General features: G+C 42.9%; 2 non-coding genes across 2 annotated transcripts; both read right to left on the bottom strand.

The window, feature by feature from the left end:
- Positions 1-285: 285 nt before the first annotated feature.
- Positions 286-447, bottom strand: LOC149408644 (5.8S ribosomal RNA). The gene has a single exon (XR_016305457.1). It is a non-coding gene; the product is annotated as a 5.8S ribosomal RNA (ribosomal RNA).
- A 331-nt stretch (positions 448-778) lies between these two features.
- LOC149408643 (small subunit ribosomal RNA) lies at positions 779-2,718 on the bottom strand. Its single transcript, XR_016305449.1, has one exon. It is a non-coding gene; the product is annotated as a small subunit ribosomal RNA (ribosomal RNA).
- Positions 2,719-7,500: the final 4,782 nt, after the last annotated feature.

Below are 7,500 nucleotides of genomic sequence, written 5' to 3'. Positions count from 1 at the left end.
CGAAGATCGCCCCGGACAGCCGACCGCTCGCGCGGTAGACTGCCCAGTTTTCAGCGTCGTCGCTAGCTCAAGGCTCGCACGCGTTCCTCCGCGTTTGGTATAACGCAAGCGGAAATCGCGCGCATCGAGAGAGCACTTCGTCAAATTTAACCGGACGCCGAGGTCCCGGCGCGCGTCTCCGAGGAGACGACGCGCGCGGGCCCCGGCGACGCCGGCAACGCTCGCTCTGCGCGCCCACACGTCCGAGGACGGGGGCGAGAGAACAGTCTGGTCGCATTGTGTGCGCGACCCTCAAACAGGAGTGGTCCGTCGACAAACTACGTCTTGCTCGGACCGCAATGTGCGTTCGAAATGTCGATGCTCATGTGTCCTGCAGTTCACACTCTGACGCGCATTTAGCTGCGTTCTTCATCGACCCACGAGCCGAGTGATCCGCCGTTCAGGGTAATAATGATAAAACAAACATAAATAGATACGTTTTAGTTTTCGGTTTTTACAATTTGGTTTGCGTTTTCGAAATGTTTATAATTCCATTCGACAAAAAGATTAATTTTGTACCGCCGCCTTCACGGCGACGGGTAAAATTTCACCGGACGAGCGGATAGAGGACGGAGCCCTCCTCCGCTCGACGCCGGCGGTTCTCGGTTCGCATCGGCGCCCTAGGGCGATCTCCGACGCAGTAATTTAGCATTCGTTCGATTATGGTTTATATGTATAATATATGTTTTGTTTCATAATAATATTTCATATCATGGAAAGCACAAACATTAAACACAGGAAATGATCCTTCCGCAGGTTCACCTACGGAAACCTTGTTACGACTTTTACTTCCTCTAAATGATCAAATTCGGTCAAACTTTCCGACGCGTCGGATGCCCGTGAGAGCTTCCGCGCACCAGTCCGAAGACCTCACCAAATCATCCATCGGTAGTAGCGACGGGCGGTGTGTACAAAGGGCAGGGACGCAATCAACGCGAGCTGGTGACTCGCTTTTACTAGGAATTCCTCGTTCATGGGGGAGAATTGCAAACCCCAATCCCTATCACGAAGGGGTTTCATCGGGTTACCCGGGCCGTTAGGCCAAGGAGGACACGCTGATCCCTTCAGTGTAGCGCGCGTGCGGCCCAGGACATCTAAGGGCATCACAGACCTGCTATTGCTCAATCTCGTGCGGCTATATATACCGCCGGTCCCTCTAAGAAGATTTTCATTGTACGCCGGTAGTGAAGACCGCGAAACGCACGACCCCGACGCGCGAACGCCGAAGCCGCGCGCACACGGACCCTCGTGATACCGGTTGCACGTCTATTTAATAGGCTAGAGTTACGTTCGTTACCGGAATTAACCTGACAAATCGCTCCACCAACTAAGAGCGGCCATGCACCACCACCCACCGAATCGAGAAAGAGCTGTTAATCCGTCAATCCTTCCAGTGTCCGGGCCTGGTGAGTTTTCCCGTGTTGAGTCGAATTAAGCCGCAGGCTCCACTCCTGGTGGTGCCCTTCCGTCAATTCCTTTAAGTTTCAGCTTTGCAACCATACTCCCCCCGGAGCCCGAAAGCTTTGGTTTCCCGGGAGCTGCCCACCGGGTTAAAATTATGAAACTTCGGCGGATCGCTGGCTGGCATCATTTATGGTTAGAACTACAGCGGTATCTAATCGCCTTCGAACCTCTAACTTTCGTTCTTGATTAATGAAAACACCTTTGGCAAATGCTTTCGCTTTAGTCCGTCTTGCGACGATCCAAGAATTTCACCTCTAACGTCTCAATACGAATGCCCCCAGTCGTCCCTATTAATCATTACCTCTGGTATCAGAAAGCCAACAAAACAGAACCGAGGTCCTATTCTATTATTCCATGCGTACAATATTCAGGCAAGTGTTAGCCCGCTTTGAGCACTCTAATTTGTTCAAAGTAAACAGCCGCGACGGCCCGCCTCGGTGCGCGGCCGACCGTGAGGCCGACCGACACACGCCGGCGGTGGACGCACCGGCGAGAAGCCCCGCAGACGTGCCTGTCGTACCGCATTCGGTAGACCGACACCGCAGGACACAATTTCAACTACGAGCTTTTTAACCGCAACAACTTTAGTATATGCTATTGGAGCTGGAATTACCGCGGCTGCTGGCACCAGACTTGCCCTCCAATGGATCCTCATTAAAGGATTTAAAGTGTAATCATTCCGATCACGAGGCCTCGGACGAGTCCCGTATCGTTATTTTTCGTCACTACCTCCCCGTGCCGGGAGTGGGTAATTTGCGCGCCTGCTGCCTTCCGTGGATGTGGTAGCCGTTTCTCAGGCTCCCTCTCCGGAATCGAACCCTGATTCCCCGTTACCCGTGACAACCATGGTAGTCGCATAAACTACCATCGACAGTTGATAAGGCAGACATTTGAAAGATGCGTCGCCGGTGCTAGACCGTGCGATCAGCTCAAAGTTATCTAGAGTCATCTCGAATGGCGACGGACGGGGCGCGAACCCCGCCGCCGATTGGTTTTTGATCTAATAAAAGCATTCCTCCCGTTACCGGTCAGAACCTCGTTTGCATGTATTAGCTCTAGAATTGCCACAGTTATCCAAGTAACCGTGTACGATCTAAGGAACCAAAACTGATATATTGAGCCATTCGCGGTTTCACCTTAATTCGGCTTTTACTGAGACTTGCATGGCTTAGTCTTTGAGACAAGCATATGATTACTGGCAGGATCAACCAGGGAGCTGCACCACCGTCGGAGGGTTTTTAATCCTCCGAACGACAGAGGCCCGCCCTCGCGTAGAGGGCGCGGACAACACGGCGTTAAAGAACACGCGACGGAGTCACCCGCACGAGTCACGCTCATTATGCGTACCGCTATATTCTCCCGCTCGGCGACCGTCGCTAGACGAAAGCTCCGCGGGAAAATTTTTGCTTCAAACGAAGAAAGCGCGCGTAGGACGGCTCCCGCCCGAGAGAGAGAGACCGCACCCGCGACGACGCTATCGTCCGATTTATAATTCCCATTCGTAAAACGTGTACACCGAAAGCGCACGCCTTTGGCGAGGCAACAGTGAGACGGGGATAAAATCCTCCGCCTTTGCTTTTGAAAATTCTGCTCGCGCGGAACTCCAGAGTCAAAACATGAGCGCGAACGCCGCGCAGAAGCGGGCGTCACGTAGTTTCTCGCAAATAACACCGCCGACACGACCGATAGGCCGCCGCAGTTTGCGAACGCCGTGCATCGAGAGCCCGCCACACTCGGCGGGCACAAAGCTGTGCCGGGTCGCGTTCTCGCTCGGGACGGCGCCGAGCGCGGTGCGCCCGCTCCGACCCCTCGAAGGCGCGCAGGCGGCCGGGCCGTCGGGCCTCGGGCGGCTCGCGAAACCGGGCACAAGGCGCTCGGTCTCGGTAAATAAATTTACTTTCGTATTCGCATTTTGGAAATTTTAAATTATTTCATTTAATCGGTGATACCGACCGACCGTTCCCGGTGAGTTTAAAAAAACTTAATACAGAGGTACGTAGTTATTTCAAATTTACACAATAAGAACATATTTCAAATAAAAATAAAAACTTAACATATATATAATAATAATAATAATAAATAACTAACATAACTAACTAAATATATAACTAACAGATCGAGCGATTAGTCATAATAGAACCGATATAGTTTTACATGACAAATTTTTTAAAAATAACTTATATCATCGATGTCGCTATTCCGAATTCCTGTAATATTCAAAAATCTGTTAGTGAAAAAATAAGAAAATACACAGATTTAGGAAATGAGAAAAAAAGAATTTGGCATTCTCAGGCTATAAAAATATTACCATTCGTTATTTCGGCTACCGGCATTATACCTAGCTCTCTTATTAAAAATTTAGGCGTATTAGATCTATCAAAAAATTTATATATAAAGATGCAAAAGTCGGTCATTTTGAATACATGTAGGATAACAAAAGATTTTTTTAAATGTTTATGTTGAGGGATCTGTAGGATTTATTTATAGGCCCCGTTAGGAGTTCTACCGAGCCGAACCCTCCGATATGAAAATATCTGGAGTCGGTGAATTATTTTCCCATTTGATCTCTGTTGAGTTGACGCGTTGTTCTTGTATTGTTTTGTATTTATTTTACTTTTTTAAATTTAAATTCCATTGACAAAGATCAATTTTTTGCTAATAATTATTGGCAAAAAAATTTTATTGGCATACAATTTTATTGGCATAAAATTATATTGGCAGAAAATTTTATTGGCATCAAATTTTATTGGCAGAAAATTTTATTGGCATAAAATTTTATTGGCATAAAATTATATTGGCATAAATTTTATTGGCAAAAATTTTTGTCAACTTTTTGTCAATTTATCTATTTGCAAAAATTGTAATCGCACCTAACCTGACCTGACCTAACCTAACCTAACCTAACCTAACCTAACCTAACCTAACCTTACCTAACCTAACCTAACCTAACCTAACCTAACCTAACCTAACCTAACCAAACCTAACCTAACCTAACCTAACCAAACCTAACTTAACCTAACCTAACCTAACCTAACCTAACCTAACCTAACCTAACCTAACCTAACCTAACCTAACCTAACCTAACCTAACCTAACCTAACCTAACCTAACCTAACCTGATACATAAAGAAAATTCACCCGGCACCCACAAGACTAGGCAACATTTTAGAATTGTTATATTATATCATTTATTCTGTTGAGTTAAAAAAAAAAAACTTAATAGACGACATTGAAATTAAATCAAATAAATTCATATTTACACGTACATTTTTTAAAAATATATTCAATTAAAAATTAACATTTTTACCTCTACAAGAGTCCAAAAACACTCGTCTGTGAAGTGTAAAAAAATAATAATAAAATTTTACTTTTAAAACATATGTAAATAGGAGAAAAAAAAAATCATAACAAAACATATAAAGTGAAGAGATTTTTGTATATTTATACACAAGTACATACATACATACATACATACATACATACATACATACATACATACATACATACATACATACATACATACATACATGCATAGTAAGAAAACGATTTTAAAAGGGATTCGAATAAAACAAATTCACCGACTATTACAGACCGCGATGCGCCCGCTCCGACTCCTCGACTGCGCTCAGACGGACGCCCGGGCGGTCGGGCCTCTCGCGGAACCGGCCGCAGTAGCGCGAGCCGCGTCGCCTCATCTCCGGCCGTCTGCCCGACTGCTCACGCTCGGTCTCGAAAAAATAAATTTACCCTCGTCGCTCACGTCTTCTCACTATCGAAATGTTAAATTATACATACATACATACATACATACATACATACATACATACATACATACATACATACGTACATACGTACATACATACATACATACATACATACATGATAAGAAAACTAAAAAATAAACATTTTCACACTGAGGGCCATTAAGTGCGGCCCGTTTACTCCCGCCGTTTACCCGCGGCTACCACCCGAAATGAGATCCTCTCAGCTCCGCTCCGGTCCCAATGCTCCCGTAACATTTAAAATTTTTTATTCTACGCTACAAGAATGACGTTCCGAATTCGATTCCGAAATAAAAATCTATAAAAATAAATAAATTACAATTTCACATTGAGGGCCATTAAGTGCGGCCCGTTTACTCCCGCCGTTTACCCGCGGCTATCATCCGAAATGAGATCTTGGCAGCTCCGGTCCCAATGCTCCCGAAACCTTTAAATTTAATATTCTACACTAAGAATGGCGTTCCGAATTAGATTCTGAAATAAAATACGTCAAAAAAAAAGTTTTTTTTTTTTTTTCTTTTAAATCACACCGTGCCCGGGGCAAATGGCGTCATCGGGTGCGTCGCAGTTACTCCAGCCGTCCACCCGCGGCCGCTACTCGATATCAGATCCCACTCATCGCCGGCCCCGCTGCACCGAACCGCGGCTAAATTTATTATTCTACACTAAGAATGACGTTATGAGTTCGATTCTGAAATTTAATAAAATAAATATTTTATTTTTAAATAAGAAAATTTTGAAAACACGTCGAGGGCCGTTAAGTGCGTCCCAGTTACTCCCGCGCTTTACCCGCGCCCGCCGCTCTGAATTGCATTCCCTCACCTCCTGACGAAAATGATTTTTTTAATTTATTAATTATCGAAGACAATATTAGCGATTTCTAAACGAAAATCTGAAACAGAAAAATCAGAAAAGGATACGGTCACATCTAGGACTGATTTTTTTTTTTATTATTTTGGTGATTTTTCTCTTTCAGATTTTCTTTTAGAATTCGCTAATATTATCTTCGATAATTAAATATTACAATATTAGGTTTTACTCAGTAAAGTTATTCCAAAAAATAAATAATTACTATTATTATATATAATTTTTATTCACACATAAATATGACACTTAGGTACACAGCATAAGAAGAATAATAACAAAAAACCTAATTTTCCCCGAAACCGCTACGCCATCTATCGTCTACAATGTTTTGAACTCATCAAAAGACGAAAAAAAGAAGAAAGGTTTGTGAATTTATTTCTTTTTTCGATATCATACTACAAGTCGTAAGTTGGGTTTCTATATTATATTGATCGGCGACCGGATAAATTATCAAAATGATAATTCATCACATATTTAAAAAGTTATGTAAAGTCATGGAAAGTGATGAAACAAAAACTTTTTTTACTGGGTTAAGTAGGTTAGGTTAGGTCAGGTTAGGTTAGGTTGGGTTAGGTTAGGTTAGGTTAGGTTAGGTAAGGTTAGGTTAGGTTAGGTTTAAACAAATCATCGTTTTTAATGATTCTATATCACTTTTTAAAAGTGTGTTGAACAGTCACCGTGTTGAGTTAGCATGGAACCATATTGATCATAAATTTTATATATAATCATAATACATAGGGCGACTGAAGAAAGCCACACTAAGTTTATCGAAAACCGCCACGAGTGTCGATGAAATAAATAAATTAATTAAAATTAAAAGATAATTGATAAATGCAATCAGGTTGCATGATAAATCACCACAATGACAACAGAACACACATTGAAAAAGTGATATGAAGTCATTAAAAGTGATGAAACAAAAATTGGGTTAAATACTTATACTCGTAACCTATTCAACCTAGTTTTTGTTTCATCACTTTTCATGACCTCACATCGCCGTTTAAAGGTTTGTTGAATTTTAATTTTGACGATTTATCCGGTCACTAACCCCTAACCTAACCAGAATACGGGACACGTCTCCATCGTCTTTTTTTTTTCGAAAATTCGGTTAAAAAAAAAAAATAACATTCTGGAGGAGAACCACCACTTTCTTGCCCTGTTTTAGGTACTGACAGTACCCCTTCAGAGCAACAACTCGGAAACTGCTTTTAAATTTAACTGAAACAACAACTGAAACTGTAATGAAACATTCTTTATGAGCATTCTGGTAATCATGTACCGCTTCTGTTGCAGTTATCATCTGGGCTCGCTCCACATGAATTAACATACACTTTACGCATTGAAAGAGT

This window comes from Hesperophylax consimilis, unplaced genomic scaffold (genome assembly GCF_061612785.1).
Source record: "Hesperophylax consimilis isolate HC1 unplaced genomic scaffold, BYU_Hcon_1.0 scaffold_146, whole genome shotgun sequence".
In the NCBI taxonomy this organism is placed as follows: domain Eukaryota; kingdom Metazoa; phylum Arthropoda; class Insecta; order Trichoptera; family Limnephilidae; genus Hesperophylax; species Hesperophylax consimilis.
Note: the sequence above shows the minus strand (reverse complement) of the source record. Positions and strands in the feature narration are given on the sequence as shown.